Below are 18,300 nucleotides of genomic sequence, written 5' to 3' on the forward strand. Positions count from 1 at the left end.
ATGGGGGTAAATACTAGTTCGAATTGTGAGGCAAGAGCCTCACTTGCCGCTCTTCCTGAGGGCTTCTTACTGGCCTTCTTGAGCAGACACTTAGTGGCAAAATGTCCTAGCTTGTGACAGTGAAAGCACTTGACTTTCAACATGCCCTTCTTTGTGCCACCCTAACAAGAATCTAATTTGGAATGGGATGACCTCCCCTTCCCTTTCTTTTCCTTACCTCATCATCATCAGCCTTTTATGAGGATTCGTCTCTGGTGCACCACCGAATCTCTTCCTGTACCAATTCGAACCACAACCGCTTCCAATCTGGTCGCTTCTCCCTCCAATTAACTAAGTCCTGGTAACTGTGCCAGCTCTTGGGAAGTCCTAGAAGAGCTAGGCTCACCATATCATCTTTAGAAATAGTAATCCTGACACTTCCAAGCTCATCCCGACAATGGGAGAACTTGGTCAAGCACTTTGGAATTGAGTCGCACTTCTCCATCTCGATCTTTCTAAGTTTTTCCCTTAGTTCCAACTTTCTATGGTCACTGCTATTTTGAGACAGGTCTATCAATTCCCTCCACATTACGTATGGAGTTTCCTTACCATGGAGACTCGAGAAAATGTGATATCAAACTCCTTCCAGGATAATCCTTCTTGCTTTTGCAACACACTTTGTCCATTCATCCATATCTTTAGCATATGATGTTGGAGGCTTAGGAATATCATGATCTATGAATTCCTTGAGGCCATTATCTTCCAGCACTGCCTCCATCCAATCCTTCCAAGATATGTAATTCTAGCTTCCCTCCAGGGCATACTCAAGTCTCAAACCGTAGAAATACCTATTGATAACTCAGAAGTATGAACTTTGCAAATTTGATTTCCCCTACACAAAAAAATTGAATTTTCCTCTTTTATATTGTCTTCAGCTCCGATACCATGTAGACTTTTACTTGTAGATTCAACAACTTATGTGCTATGTTAAAACAGAAGACAAGAATCTACCCTACTCTTCAGCTAAAACCAAAATTGATCAATGAAAACAATAAGCAGAAAAGGAAGAATATCAATCACACATAACACTCTATTTCTCTAGGGAAAGTAACTTCTAAAAGCCCCGACAATCTATATTGCATTAACCAGAAGTTCTGAGAAGAAAATGCAATGCTTGTTCAACTTGGAAAATTCCTGTACAAGTACAATCTATCTCTCTGCTTCACAAACCAACTCAAGACAACACTTAGCCAATTTTGCTGCCTATCTAGCCCCTACTTCCTTGCACATTTCCTGATAGAATTAGCCCGTATTTAATTGGGAAATCCTCACTCCATAACTGTGCAATCCATCCATATGCCTTCTACTGATTGCATGCACCATCTGTACAACTCGAAAAATTATACAACTAATAGTACATTGTCCCTGAACTCTAATCTCAACTGGGTCTTCCTCTGAACTGACATGCATGAGTTATTTATGAGTGCATCTTTAGTTATCTGGTGTGGTATTTAGGATGCACTGGTGCTCGTCCCCACTACTAGACCTCCTACTAGTTCCTCTAACAGTTAGAACTAGTTTAACTAACTATAACTTAGATAGACTGAGTTATCTAATAACAACTCAAAATAACTCATCCTGGGCCCCTAAAATTTAGGGATCACCCTACATAACTCTAGATAGACTTCCAACTCGAATTTCCTAGGTCAATTAAGTCAATTTAACTTAATTAACTATTACAATTTACTATGAGAATAGAATTTCGATTTAATTTACAATTTAATTCAAGGACAAATTAAATTGGAATTTCTTATTGTTATTTTAACAATGATAATTTAAGTCATTTTCCTTCAACTATACTTGATTACCCATTGATTGAAGGTGATTTATTATTTTTGGAAAGTCGTGCCTGAAAGCTAGACATGACTTTCTAGTTTTAGAGAGTCACTCCAAAACTATCAGAAATGAGATTTTATTAAGGGAATTCTTCCCTGAGATGCCCATGAGTGGTATTTTTCTTTCAGAGAATAGAGATTACGCATCTGTATTGCATGTATATACATGCCTTAGTAGATTAAGGACTTCGCGCCCTGATCTACTCCAAGGTTTTCAAGATTCCACACCTTGATATTTTAAATATTTAGGACTTCGTGTTCCAATCATTTTATTATAGATCCAAGACTCCATGTCTTTATCTTTCATGAATTTAGGACTTTAGCCCTAATCTTTTTATTATAGATCCAAGACTCCATGTCTTTATCTTTCATGGATTTAGGACTTTGCGCCTTGAATTCCATGACTTCTCATATACTCTTATTTGAAACGTCGTGCTTCACCTTAAGGTACTGATTGTGATCTCATACCCATCTGATGGTTCGTTGGTAAGGTCTAGTTCCAAGACCAAGAATTCTGCATGACTTCTGCAGCCATTTTGGTTTTGAATAAATGACTCCCATAGTCATTTACAATTTGAACATCCCTTTTTGCAAATAACCATGTCCCATGTCACATCCTGCTCAATAAAAGATTAATCATATATAATAATACAAATCGTGTATCATGACTTCCATACTCATTTGTAATCTGAGCATCCTTGTTGCCAAATAACCACATCTCCTCTCACATCTTGCTCAATACAATATTAAGCATATATAACCATACAAATCATGGATCATCTATAAATCATGATTCACATAACCATGATCATTCATGGATCTATGTGTCTCAATCCTAGATCACCATCCATGTCATACACCTATGTCCAAACTAGGATACCAAAAGAGAGAACATCAATAATATGCTTTTAACCAAAATCAGCTCATATACACACAACCACATATATTATCATAAGCACACAACAACCAGTTGACCCAAACCATTTATATAGTACATAAACATGTACATAAGTCTGTCATACATAATCTTATATCATTACATCAAAATTACCCTCTCTAAGCGTCACAAAAATAACCTTGCCAAGGTGGGACACTACATACTCCCCCTCTTGGATTAAATTTGGCCCGAAGTTTTATTTTATATATAATCCAATCGGGTTATCCATGAAGGCCAAAAATACCATTATTAATCAAGTAGCATGTATATTTATGCCATACTAAATAGATTTTGATATACACCACAATACATACTACATCAAAATAATCATTTAATCAAATATATTATCTAGATACTATTATATGTAAAAGATATAACATATAAAGCATCTATCATATAAATGACAATGATCTCACATTACACATGATTGTATCTTCTCTATCTAATGCATTAAGAATTCAATAATTTTTCCTGTGTCATTTTCTATGGCTCTGATACCATATGTAAGGTCCCACCTTACCAACCATCAATGATATTGCAAATTTGAGCTTGTTAACTGACAAACAACTCCCACATTAGTTGTATAAAAAACAATGATGGTCCATCCCATGTCATAATCAAATTTTAATAGGAGAAACATCAAATCAACCTCATACAATTGTTTGTGAAACTACACAACAAAACATTTCATATATATAACCCACTCTTACATCCCACTTGATTTATGTATTCTCAATCCAAGTTCTCCCTTTTCCATTTCTTAAGACACACTTGCAATCAAAATCTTCCTGAAATTTTCACTAAATGTTTACTCTCTAGGAAAAATCACAATTTGAGGTTCAATACACAATTCTTTTTTTTAATTAACAAGCTAAGGTTCCATACAATCCTCATTGACCCATTTTTGTATTATAGACCATTCCTTAAATTCCCACAATATTCATTATTATTCACTTCTCTTACTTGAGAACCAATTATGAATGGCTCATTTAGAAGATATTCATTCCAAAAAAAATTCAAGATATCTTTTCAAAAGTGGCTTGTAATCAAGAAAAAAAATCGTAATTATACAAATATGATATTTATATTATTGAATCTATCTTGATAATCATAAGTCAACCTATTTTCCCACTATAAAATCACTCATGATTTCTAGTCAGTAATTAATCAATTCATTTGGTTTCGGGTCTTATTCCTTACTATTAATACATACACACACAAAAACAAGCTATGAAAACCATACATTTCTCAAACTATGAATAATCTTGTTGCTTTTAAATAAGATTTAGACTATCATAAAGGCATTTCTAGCCTAAGGACAATTTTTGTTTTTTGTTCTTTTCACCTCTCAAAAGATTAGAACCTTTTTGCAGGATTACTAACTACTCATACAACTATACATCCAAGTACAAAACTGCTAAATCCATCAATCTCTTACAATGCAAGAATTTCCAATTCATCAAAATGTGATCTCACTCTCCTTCAATTTCTCCCTCAAAAAATATCACAAGTGCATATTGCTTCAGGGAAAACTAGTGTCGATTCGAACTGCTAGTCCCACTAAGACTGGTAGCTATCTTAGAAACAAACAATGAAAGCTTTTCAAGAGTTCCTTTAAGTGTGATAGATGGAAGAGAAGAAAAGAGGACCAACTTGGATCTTTCGCTTTGATCCTATCTTGATTTCTCCTTTCCTTGATAGAATTTGTCACTCCTATCCTACTTGTCCCGCTTCAAAGAGTACTTGTAGAGTCAAAGTAACAGCAAACTATCAAAGCATCTCTATCTAAAACATCATAAACAATGCGGAATCAGAAACACATTGACCATACAACTACATTCATAAATAATAAGATTCACAAATACAAGATCATATGGAGGAAAACTCAAAGAACTTTATTAATAGTAATGTAAGAGAGGATTACAACCCAGCTGTCTGATCCAGCATCATCCTCCCAATTCTAGAAGCCCTCTTCACCTCATGAACAAGCAAATCACCCAACAACACAATGTCTCTGCTCAGCAAACCAATAGCACTCCCTTACAAAATACAAAATTCCAGCCTCCAAATCTCTCAGATGAGGGATCCATATATAGATGTCTTGCAAGGGTGTGAGTCAGCTCTGGGTTTTTGATTAGTGTCATTCACTAATAGTTCTTAGTTCCATTTGGAGATTTCATGATCTCTTACTCATCCCTGGGCGAATTCAGAGAAGCAAGTGTCACAGGAGAAGTTTCTGGAAGATTCCATGATCATCCACCTTGCAAACTGTCTCTGCCATTTGTCTATTATCGCTCATCGCACCCCACAGAAGGCCATTTCAGTATGCATCGCACCTAGCCAGTTAGGCAGTCAGTATGCATCGCACCTAGCCAGTTAGGTAGTCAGTATGCATCGCACCTTGTCCATGGAGCAGCCTGTATGGTCCATTTTTTGGCCAGTTCTGAGTAGTTTTTCAGGTGGAACTTCTGGGAAATGATGTAATCAGCTGACCATGATCCTTTAAGGTCTGAAGCAACACTTTTAGGGACTTAAGGAGCCCTTAGTTTATAGACATATGAGTTTGGGGTTGCAGTGCCCAAATATGTCTATGACAGATGCCCGCTAAAGCATGAGGTCATAAATCTTCTGATGTCGGTGAAATGCTTTATTCATGAGGATTCGAGGTATTCGAACTGAAAGGTGACCTATATAAGATACAATACAATACATCATCATCATATTATTTTCATGATCTAGCTGAGGCGGGCATTCCCATGCTCAGCTTTATAAATTCATTTCATGTACATAGGACAGACAATCATCTGCTGTTGCAGACTTGTGATTCTTCGCATGAAGAGTCATCTTCCCTAGCTAGATGACTATCTGTGCAACTTCTATGTGCAATAGATGTCTTTATTTTCCTGAATATATCACAGCCCGGATGGATGAAACTAGATCTAGGGTCTTCAAAACTCGTACAATCTTCGCCCGATATACAAGTCGATCCATGTGAAAAGATGTTCTGAAGTCGAACATGGAAAGACATCTCCCGATTACCAGTCAATGATGTAAGCTGTTAGTAGACGCAAGAGGAATCACCGATAATGATGATGACCCTCAAGGTACTATAGTACAATTCACGTGGTGTGAATACATGAGTTGATGTCGAACACCACGCAAAGTCTTTCAGTCGAAGGTCATTGATGTAAACCTGTCGCTGGAAGTGAGAAACTTGCCATTGAGGCATGCAAGCTTCAAAGTACTGAAAGGGTTGTTTCTAAGTCAACTTCTTGGATAATGAGCTGATGTCGACAAGAAGTGACCTGTTGTAGGAGGGACTTTATGTATCCCACATCTACAACGCGAAATGGAGAAAATGATTTTTGTGGAGGTGAAAATGATCTGATGATATGAGGTTCAGGAATGGCGGTCATGAAAAATGAAGTGTGGATGTAATGCAGTGGATGAGGCGTTTGCTGGATGGTGAATTCTCTGAATGACTTCTCTTGAACATATTGGCGACACTAATATGGACTGGTAGCATTAACCCCATGGATGGCATGGCGAACCAATGGTGACGGTGAACGGAAACCCAACCCAACTCAATCACGGTGATGGAGTGAAAGTGTCGTGTTCAAGGGCGACTTGCTACCAATCGAGTTCTTCAAGTTTTCTTCCCATTTTTCCCCAGTCATTGCTGACTAGTACCTCTTTATTTTTGACAAGCTTGAGGAGGATAACATATGCTTGGTCTATAATTTTCCCTTCGGGCAAACCTGTCGCTTTGTGTTTAGCGAGCCTAGCGTCAGTGAGACTCATTCTTGTCTAGGTGGACAAGTTTATCGCTATTGTTTTAACAAGTTTAATGACAAAGATAACTCGGTCCTTTTCTTGTTTAGAGAGTCTGAAAATGGAAAAAAAGGAGACTCCAACAGTCCTTTTTCATGGCATAATCCCTTAAGTCCGAAAAAGTATAAAATAACACGAAAGGGATGACTTTTCAATAGTTTTAACGAGCCAACAAAGACAAGCGCTCAATCTTTTTGGTTAATAATCCCTCAAGTCCAAAAAGATTAAAATATATGAGAGGGATAGTGTTCCCTTTAATTTAACGAGCTGGGAAGGCTAATAGCTCGACGATCTTTTTATATTTAACGAGTCTAAAAATAGTTTAAAAGAGGCTTGTTTTTTAGGAACGAGTGATATTTCTGGGTAGTAGTTGGTTCCAGGTAAGTTTCGAAATCCTCAAAACATGGCAGTGTGAAGAGGGTGGCAATCAGAATCACTCGTCGCAGATGTTCCTCAAAATGGTAAACAATCAAGTGGAAGTGTATGGTCGGCCAAATGAAATGGAGGTGACGGAAGGAACACAACCAAAGTTCAAAAGGGCAGATAGAAAAGCGATCACAAAAGGTTATTTACTAGAGGCGGGTTTATTTTTTAATGAGCTTGAACCTTGTGCCAACATGTGCTCAGTGCAGGTTGATTTTTTAACGAGCTTGAACCTTGCGGGAACATTGCTCTTGCCAGTCTTTTGATAATGTCTCTTGGTAGATTTATTTTTTAATGAGCTTGATCACTACTATAACATGTGCTCATGACCTTTTTATGTAAGCTAGAAACGACCGAGCTACGAGGTTAAAGGGTTAAGAACCTACAAACTAAGAAAATCAAAGGTCACTTTTCACTTGCATGCAAAGGTTTGCATGCCCCTAGGTCTTTCAGTAAAAGGAGAGTTTCCAGGTTATCAAATGGAAGTCCTTGCAGTTAGGCAGGATTGTTTCTGTTGGGAGACAAAAACTCTTCCTTTGCGATGTCCATCGAAATAGACAAAGGTGATTGTTGTGAGCTTCCAATCACATAATGTATGAAGGTGAATGTTGTGAGCTTCCATTCACAATCGTACAAAGGAAATAATCGCGTTAGACTGATCACATAACCTATACGGGAATGTTATTCGGTCCAAGTATTATAACCTTTCAAGAAAAATCTCTCTTTTCCTCTAGGTTTGCCTGCCGAGGCAGACTAGGGTGCATGCCCACTAATCTCCATCACACTCACCGAATTACCCACGGTAATTAGGTGGATGGGATGAATATGGAAGAGACATTGTTGATGCGAAGAGACCATTTAGGGATGATGGTTGATTTATAGCTGTGTTTGAACCAGGAAATGAAAGCTAGTCGACAAGCTGTACCAGTCTGCCTTCATGTGGAAAACACATCACTCGAAAGAATGTGGAGACAATGGCTTCCATGCTATATATATAATCACGTCCAAGGAGTAGATTGTAATCTAGTGGACCTTGGACTACCATCACATTTATATAAATGGTTTTCTTTCTCAAAGTTATAGGCAACTTTGGAAGGATCCCTAATGGTCGACTGGTTCCTTTGTTGAAGCCCGACAATTTTTTTATTTTTTATTTTTTATTTTTATTTTTATTTTTTATTTATTTATTTATTTATTTATTTTATAGCAGAAGCGATGGCGAACCAAGCGCTTTCCAAGTAGTTGAGGAAAGGATACTCACCGAAGCCCCTTCATCTATGATTGTGCCAGACACAATCATTTTGTACACCTGTACTATGATTCGGAATGGTACATTAGATGGAAGGCGAGGTTTCGCTAGTTGATTCCAGTCAAAGAAAACAACCAGACTGCTCGAAGGAGGTACCAAATAAATGTCCGGATAAGTTTCATGAACTAGGGGGGTCTCTTCCTGTGGTGAAGGAATGGGCAAATTGCCCCCAAGTTCATTGGACTCTATATCGACAAAAAGAATTTGAACAGTGTCGTTCTCATCCTCTTTGGAAACTATATCATCTGAAGGTGGATTTTCTAAAGTCAAGACTAGGTCGACTGCCATCTCGACCAGTTGACTTTGATCCGCTATGGACTCAGAAGGTTTACTTTCAATGATAGATGACTCGATCGACAATTGAGTTATGTCAATCGGGTTTTCAACTAGTGAAGGACTTGGCAAGAGTTTCTTGTATCCAGGTGGAAGCTACTGTGGTGAAGCAGGATGGTTATCCAAAATGCTTTTGGCTTCATCCAAAAAAGGACAACGGTAAAGAGTGTGATCACCTTCACATAACCTACATGGAACTCTAACTTTTCCTTTCTGTCGATTGACTTCGTTTTCACTAGTTGATGGTGCGCTATCAACCTGACTGTTAGGGGTTGATGACACCGAATGGTGCAACCGGGGAGACCATTCTTTCAAGATCCATGGGATGCAAGGGCAATCTCGATGGTAATGGTTCTCCTTGCAAATTGCACATGGAGTTTTTGGTTTGGAAACTTTAGTGTGCGGATTTTCGCCAGATGATGCTTTGGTGTTCCCTTGTTTAGTTGGCTTCTTCTTCTTCTCCTTCCCTTTCTTTTTCTTCTCAGTTACTTGGTTTTTAGTGTCACTAGTTTCACCAAGCGAAGAGGAAGAAGGGGAAGGAGAAACAAACGAAGTAGAAGCTTAAGGGGTAACTTCAGTATCATCTGGTTATTGATTAGATTGTTGAGGAATTGCGGTGTTTTGAATGACAGAGGTCGGAAAATCCATACAGGCAGGCCAATTGTGATTCCTGGAAGGGACAATGTAGCCATATATGGAGAACCAATATCTCCCCAAGAGGAGAAAGGACTAGGATTCCCACCAAGGGGGATTCCTTGATTGGTAGATTCCATTATCTCAACCTCAGATCAACGTAGAAACAAGGATGTTATTCCGTTTAAGATAAATTTTAAAGACACTTGGACGCAACTTTCTTTTTCAATTTTTAAAAGTCGAGAAAAAGCTAAAGGTGACTCTAGTCGCCTTCGATTTTTAATGAGCTTGAAGTGAAAAGTGCTTAGATGGACCTTTTCTTTTAAGGAGTCGAAAAGGAACGAAAGTGACTGCTCTGGAAGTCTAGCTAGAGGGTTTACCAAATCGATCATAAAACTACAAAATACACCTTGGTGATAAATTATAGAGAAATTACCAAGGACTTATGTACGGTAGTCAATCTTCCCGAATGCTGTGTTCAATGCATTACGATCGATAGGGCGGCAGACAAGGCTTCCTAAGGATAAATGATGATAGCCTATTGTGGTCTCCCAATATATACGCAACAATACGGGGAGCACAAATCCATACTGGCACTTATCGTATCAAAGAGGAGGAATCACCAAACCTACTATGAAAACGATAGTTACCAGGTTTTATGACACCGAAACATGTCTCTAGCCTAGACTTCTAGATGTGTTTCATTATATTCCAAAGCGTTTTTATGTTCATTGAGGTTTATTTTATGGTTGATATTGCTTAGAAGTTTGTCTTTCAAGGTTCACCGCGTGATGTAAATGTGAAATTCCTAATGCAATATAAAATGATAAATAGTCGTTTATGTTCTTTTAGCAATGAAAATCCTAGCTACAAAGGAAAGAAGATAACGATTTTTTTCTTTCAGCAGAGAGCATAGAGTACACACTAAATGCACTTTCCTAAATCAAAACAAGCAGTCAAAATTCATATGCACATGCATGTATTTGTTTTCCGCTTTCTTAATGTGTGAATGACAAAAAGAATGCTAAGTACAGATCTGAACTATTTTCTTTCAAAGCGACAGTACTAACAATTTTCTCTTTTCGAAATGAAAGGAAGACTAAGACGACACTTTGTGATTTCGAATTTAAAATTGTTTTCGACACTTGAAATACTAATAATTTCAAAATCAAGTACAATGACAAAAGTACAATCAACTATCTGGAAGAGGAAGATTTTACGACACTCTTCTTTTGATTTAGAATGACAATTACGACGCTTGCATCAAAAATGACAGTTCAATTAAGCTACTTTCGACAAAGGAGGATTGCAAATGATCGACAAATACACAAAAACATTTACAATTCCTAACTAATGGAGGCTAAAATAATGTCAAGGAAGATGGTTACTGCAAGAAGGTACTGATCATGAACAACAAAACTACTGAATAAAGCTGAAAACAGAGAGAAAAACCAAATTTCAGAGAAGAAAACACAGTTTACTCAATCATCGCACCTGCAACACAGGGAAACAGGGATGCATCTCACCTACAACACACAGGAGGTGCGATGCATCCAGGTTGCACAGTTACAGACAGTGTGATGGGCCAGGGAGCGAAACTGAACTTGGTTTTTGCTCAAAACTTGTAGCTAAGTTCAGTGATTTAGGCTGAGTAATGATGTACAGTAAACACAAAGCATAAGGATAGGATCTGATGAGGTTCTGAGCTACCACAAGGGCACTTAAGATGCTTTGTAAGTCATATGTTTAGTTCATAAACCAACCCGGAGATTGACTGAAGCAGCATTTATCTACTTCGCAATTGCATAGCAAAGGCGTTTCGAAGGCCAGCTAGCTTAACTTCAGGCTCCATCTGTAATTTATAAAGTAAACAATAAACAAACAAAACAAACTATTCGTTCCCCGGCGGAGTCGCCACTTTGTTTTAGGGAAAACTAGTGTCGATTCGAACTGCTAGTCCCACTAAGATGGGTAGCTATCTTAGAAACAAACAATGAAAGCTTTTCAAGAGTTCCTTTAAGTGTGATAGATGGAAGAGAAGAAAAGAGGACCAACTTGGATCTTTCACTTTGATCCTAGCTTGATTTCTCCCTTCCTTGATAGAATTTGTCACTCCTCTCCTACTTGTCCCGCTTCAAAGAGTACTTGTAGAGTCAAAGTAACAGCAAACTATCAAAGCATCTCTATCTAAAACATCATAAACAATGCGGAATCAGAAACACATTGACCATACAATTGCATTCATAAACAATAAGATTCATAAATACAAGATCATATGGAGGAAAACTCAAAGAAATTTATTAATAGTAATGTAAGAGAGGATTACAACCCAGCTGTCTGATCCAGCATCATCCTCCCAGTTGTAGAAGCCCTCTTCACCTGATGAACAAGCAAATCACCCAACAATGAAGTGTCTCTTCTCAGCAAACCAACAACATTTCCTTACAAAATACAAAATTCCAGCCTCCAGATCTCTTAGATGAGGGATCCATATATAGATGTCTTGCAAGGGTGTGAGTCAGCTCTGGGTTTTTGATTAGTGTCATTTCACTGATATTTCTTAGTTCCACTTGGAGATTTCATGATCTCTTACTCATCCCTGGGCGAATTCAAAGAAGCAAGTGTCACAGCAGAAGTTTCTGGAAGATTCCATGATCATCCACCTTGCAAACTGTCTTTGCCATTTTTCTATTCTTGCTCATCGCACCCCACAGAAGGCCATTTGAGTATGCATTGCACCTAGCCAATTAGGCAGTCAGTATGCATCGCACCTTGTCCATGGAGCAGCCTGTATGGTCCATTTTTGGCCAGTTTTGAGTAGTTTTTCAGGTGGAACTTCTGGGAAATGATGTAATCAGCTGACCATGATCCTTTAGGGTATGAAGCAACACTTTTAGGGACTTAAGGAGTCCTTAGTTTATAGACATATGAGTTTGGAGTTGCAGTGCCAAAATATGTCTATAACACATATTCTTGTAAAACAAGAACTCAACTAAGATTTTCATTAATCACATACCTTTTTCTTTAATTTCACATAAAAAAAAAGTTCTCACCATAGAAAACGTTTATCTTCTAAACATGTCATTCTCTTAACAATTTACAACTTAATCAAATTCCAACAAAGTCGTTCATCAAGTTCATAAACAATATGAATTTTGATTTGATTGCCTAACTAACAATAATTTAAAGCGGTTCATGAGTTCAATCCTCATAATTTCTCTAATTAATTTGGTTAAATAGAATTCAATCAATATGCAATTGACAAAATCATTAAAGAGACTATTATGGCTTTCCTAGACCTAATTTTTCTTAAGCCAATAGAAAAGATATTTCATTAACTTATCACGATAATACTTTTCTACATTTCAAGCATTTGAAAATCAATTTAATTCTACCTACATATAAAGGAATTATAATACTAGAGGATAGATACCTAGTTCACACTTCACTCCATATATCAAAATTAGTTATTCCAAACATTGTAAACCACCTAATGGTGTTCACTATACCAATCTTAGTATCTTCATTTCCAATAAAAATCAAATAATGGATTTAAATCTCAAGCAATTTCATGTTACGAATCTCTATCCATTACACTTTAATTACACATAATCAATAATCCTTAATCATGTCTATGAGATTCCATCAAAAGATTTTTGTTCATTCTAACTAGAAGAATTACATAGCTCATAGATATATGTTAGTATGGATTATACACCCATACAATAGCTCATAGATATATGCTAGTATGGATTCCACACCCATGCATAACTTAAGGAAAACATAACCCTCAAGTGTTCCTTAAAATGGTTTTCACAACCCTTCATGCACCAGTCATTTAAGCCTCTTGTCTATTAGGAAGGTCATACCACAACCTAGCATTTGAGCTATTTCAAGTTATTTGATGCATAATGTCAACACAAACTACACAAAATCATATCAAGGAAATCATAGGAATTTCATTCTTAGTCGTTAAGAATGTATTCCCAAATCATATTTTAAAACATCAAATTAATGCACATATATTAATCGTGAATCTACATTCACAGTTAAAAGTGACATCCTTCAAGGTAAATTTTGTTAAGTTTCCATTAGTGTAGATAAGAAGAGAGTCAAAATTAACATGATGAACTGAATCATCATGTTAACTGAATCTCAGCCTTACACTTACACATTCCCAAAGCATACACATCAAGGTCATCATACTATAGTTTAGATTAGGTTGATATTTTTCTTGGTAGATACAATTTCAGGTAGTAAAGATGGCTAGTAGGCCCATATCATATTGATAATGATTCATTAAACATATATGCAACCATGCATGCACTCCACATATTTCACTCACCCATTGACAATCAAGTCATTCACATGCTCGGGTTTAATCCCAAACTTCTCAAGCACATCCTTTCCCAACATGTCTTTAAGTCCTTTATCATATTTCTAATAATTTGTCTTAACAAAAATATAAAGGAATATAAGAAATAATTATTTTTCTTTCATGAGTTTCTAAATGGAATAATAATAATAATATCCCTTATGCAACCAATATGCTTCCAAGTCAACATGCATGCAAAATCAACATTCATACATCATCAACCTACAAGATGGCATGTTGGCCCATTAGCCCCTAGTGTTGTAGCCAACTCAAATACCATATGTAAGGTCCCACCTTACTAACCATCAATAATATATATAAGTAGAGGTCACATTAATCACTAATACTCAATCATTTATTTTATGTAACATTACTAACTTAGTTATCATGTAATCATATTCCTTCATCTATTTCAATATAAGAATATCACATAAGAATTTAGGGATAACTTTCCCTTAAAACCAATTCCAAAACACATTTCCTCTCAAGTTTAAAAGATGATATCATGTGCTCTTTTCATGCTTATACATGACATCTAAGTAAGACTCGAAAGAAATTCCACTATAATTCCATGTGTGAATATTAAGCTAGATCAACCTATTTGATTTCCTAGATTATGCTAAATAATCTCTGCTTATTGACCCTTGACATCATAACCACAAAAGTATCATGCTTCTATTAAAAAAATCACATATAAATGTATGAGTATTAACTTACCTATAACAAGGTACCTGAGAGAAGAATATGTCTCTCTTCATCATTAAATATAAAAAATATGATATGTTTGTGAAATGGAATCACAAAATATATTGACCTACTAACATTTCCAAATCCATCAATTAAAATGCCCAATCCCAGTTATTAAGTGAATGTTTTAATCCTCGAAATTGTATAATGAATGTTGTAGCAAGAGCAACTACTGTTACCAATTCAAAAACATATTATTCTTCAAAAAGTTCTAAGTAAAACAATGGACCTGCATAAATTGGGCACAATTAATTGTTTTCTACAGCCATTGAAGCACAAGAATGCACCCATGAATACATGCAGCTCAGACGAAACTTATTATGCTCACTTGCACAAAATCTTACAGAATTAGTCACTGTAAAATTGTTTCCAACAACAACCCCCTTTTTTTTATGAAGCTTCAGATAATAAAAGTAACAACTGTCTTATTCTCTATTCACACTTCAAAAAATTATTAAATTCATTTTCACATTCATACCAAGAACTGCAGGCATAGGAAGCTACACCTATTAAATAGTCTATTTATAATTTTTAGTACTTAAAAACTACGGTAAGTAAGACTTTTACTCTAATAATTTATATGCACAAAAGCTACAACCATTCAGGCCTTTTGATAAACTCTTTGTAAACATGCAATCTACAACCATTGAGGAATTTTTTCAAACACTTGGCAGCAATGAATTTGAGATTCCTCTTCAACCTATTTATCTCATAAAATTCATAAATTTAACTTCAAATGTTGGAATCTTAAAACATGGACTAAATAATCTTAGTCTTTCATCAAAAACTCGATAACAAGTGCACATAATTGACAACAGCAATTTGCAAAATTGCCCAGATTTACAATATGGGTTCTGAAAAGTGTTTTTTTGGAATCAAATCGGGGGTTACAGGTCCTTTTCACACAAATACCCCCTGATGTTGTCTTAAATAATTACGAAACCATGCATAGATGCATTTTTTAAAAATTATCAAATATGCTGACTCCATGAATTTCATTTACAAATTTTTTCAAACAAATGGCATGCAAGCTTGAATCTACAATTATGCAAAACAAATAACAACGTATAATTAAATTATAATTACTTATGTATTGTCTAAATTCTTTTCAGAATCATTTCATTCCATCATTCCTGCAAACACATGGCAAGCACCCTGAATTATTGTAATACATAATGACTGAAAATTACCTCATTAATTCTCTTTGAAACTCTTAGCTACCATCATTTTTTTGTTTTTTCATTTTAAGGGTTGATCTAGTGAATTCTCCAGGTATATTTCTAGTATGCAAACATTTCCTACTCTGGTAGGCTACAAGTTAACACTTATCCATGCATTATGATTAAAAATAATAATAGCATTTCTCATTCGGGGATTTTGTGAAATACTCTGCAAAATATCTTGAAACCCTTTCTACAACATGCCTCTAATTACTTGAAACAAAACCATAACTCATTAAACTCTTACCCAATTCCTTTGGAATTTCTTTATTGCAATTACCTTCAACAATATTTGGCTTTCCTTTCTCAAATGCTACAATACCAAGGTTAGTACAATAAGCTACACCAATAATAATTCCACAACATCTTGAGATCTAAAAATCCATAGATATAGACTACTCTTAGTCTTGATTTTCAACTAGCCAATAAGATTCCAGATAACATAAGCTTAAAACAAAATTAGATGCTTAAATAAATTTAAATTTCTACTCTTTCTTTTATGCTAAACCTATACTACAATTTTAGGACAATGAAAATAATACCTGAAGAGATATTCAACTTCAATCGCTTAGGATACGATCCATCTTTGATCCCTTAACCAACTCATTTGAACCATCCAGTTTTCCACCCAACAATATCCAGGGAGAACTTCTCCCCCTAGAATCCCCGAGCTATAAGATCACACAAGAAATACCAAAATATAGAAGTAGAGAGATATACAAGGCAAGTTGAGGAAGATAAGTTTCACGTCCTCCCAATACCACTCATGATCAGCGCCGCCAGGTAGGGCTACTTAGTAATTTAGTTTAGGAATTTCAAATTCATTTCAAAAGCAATTAGTTTCTCTCGAAGTCTCTCACTCTCATAATCATTTTTCTTTAAATCTCTCCAACTCTGCATATCACAATGCATCTCTCCCCAAGTGAGAATACATGAAACACATATATAGGAGGAGAAACAAATTCTTGTCATAAATGAGTAATATGCATGCCTTGTATTCCATTTAGAGGAGTGTAACTCATGCCATTAAGGAGATGTATGCATGCCTTATTTAAGGAGAGTGTAACATATGCATTAAAGAGAGTGTAAGAGGAATCTTTTATGACATGTTGTTAATGAGTGTAAGAGGAATATGCCATCATTTGATGAGTGCATAAAAAAGAGTGCAGTGTATTATTAAAAAAGAGAGAGAGTTACATAGAGCCATGAGAATCATCAAGGAGAGAGGTGTGAAGTGATTGAGGAGATGAAGGTGACTTGTAATTCCATTTTAATAATAATATCATAGTCTCATAAAAGATAATAGTAATATTAATAATATTGAGGATTAAGAAGAGATAAAACTATTATGATTGATTAATGATAAGTTAACTGGTTTTCCTTCAACTATACTTGATTACCCATTGATTGAAGATGATTTACTATTTTTGGAAAGTCATGCTTGGGATGCTAGACATGACTTTCTATTTTTAGAAAGTCACTCCAAAACTATCATAAATGACATTTTATTAAAGAAATTCATCCCTAAGCTGCCCATGAGTGGTATTTTTCTTCCGGGGAATAGCGATTACGCATCTTGTTGCATGCATCTTCATGCCTAGTAGATTAAGGACTCCACGCCTTGATCTACTCTAAGGATTTCAAGATTCTACACTTTGATCTTTTTAATATTTAAGACTCGGTGTCCCAATCCTTTTATTATAGATCCAAGACTCCATGTCTTTATATTTCATGAACTTAGGGCTCTGCACCTTAATCTTTGTTGGGTTGTGTTATATTCTTTCCACGACTAGCGGGGGGGGGGGGGGGGGGGGGGAGGGGGTTACATGGGTTTTGGGTGTGATGGTTTTTTGGTCCATGGAATTATGTAAATCCACTCAAGGGAACTACAGTTATGTTCTAATCCATGGTTAATGGATTAGAGTTTATGGATGCTTCGGCATGTATATATATTGTAACATTGAAAGGAACATAATGAAAAATCAATCTGGTAGTCCCAGTTTTGGGATCCAGGGGAAAATCTCTGTGTATATTTGTTTTATGTGTTATGCTCTCGCTATTGTTTATTTTCTATTTTTTTTTAATTCATATGCAGGTAATTTCTAAACGGGGTTAAAACCTATAATCTTTCTATTGTAGATCCAAGACTCCGCATCTTTATCTTTCCTGGATTTAGGACTCCACGCCCTAAATTCTATGGCTTCTCATTTACTCTTCTTTGAAACTCCATGCTTCACCTTAAGTACTGATTATGAGCTCATACCCATATGATGGTTCGTTGGTAAGGTCTAGTTCCAAGACCAAGAATTGTGCATGACATCCACGGTCATTTTGGTTTTGAAGAAATGACTTCCATAATCTTTTATAATTTGAACATCCTTGTTTGCAAATAACCATCTCCCTTGTCACATCCTTCTCAATACATGATTAATCATATTTATCATACAAATCATGTATCATGACTTCCACAATCATTTATAATTTTAGCATCCTTGTTTGCAAATAACCGCATCCCCTGTCACATCTTGCTCAATACAAGATTAAGCATATATAATCATACAAATCATATATCATCCATAAATCATAAGTCACATAACCATGATCATCCATGGATCTAT

This window comes from Pinus tabuliformis, chromosome 9, assembly GCF_031772625.1.
Source record: "Pinus tabuliformis cultivar Carrire ecotype Pingquan chromosome 9, CPIR1, whole genome shotgun sequence".
NCBI classification, from domain to species: domain Eukaryota; kingdom Viridiplantae; phylum Streptophyta; class Pinopsida; order Pinales; family Pinaceae; genus Pinus; species Pinus tabuliformis.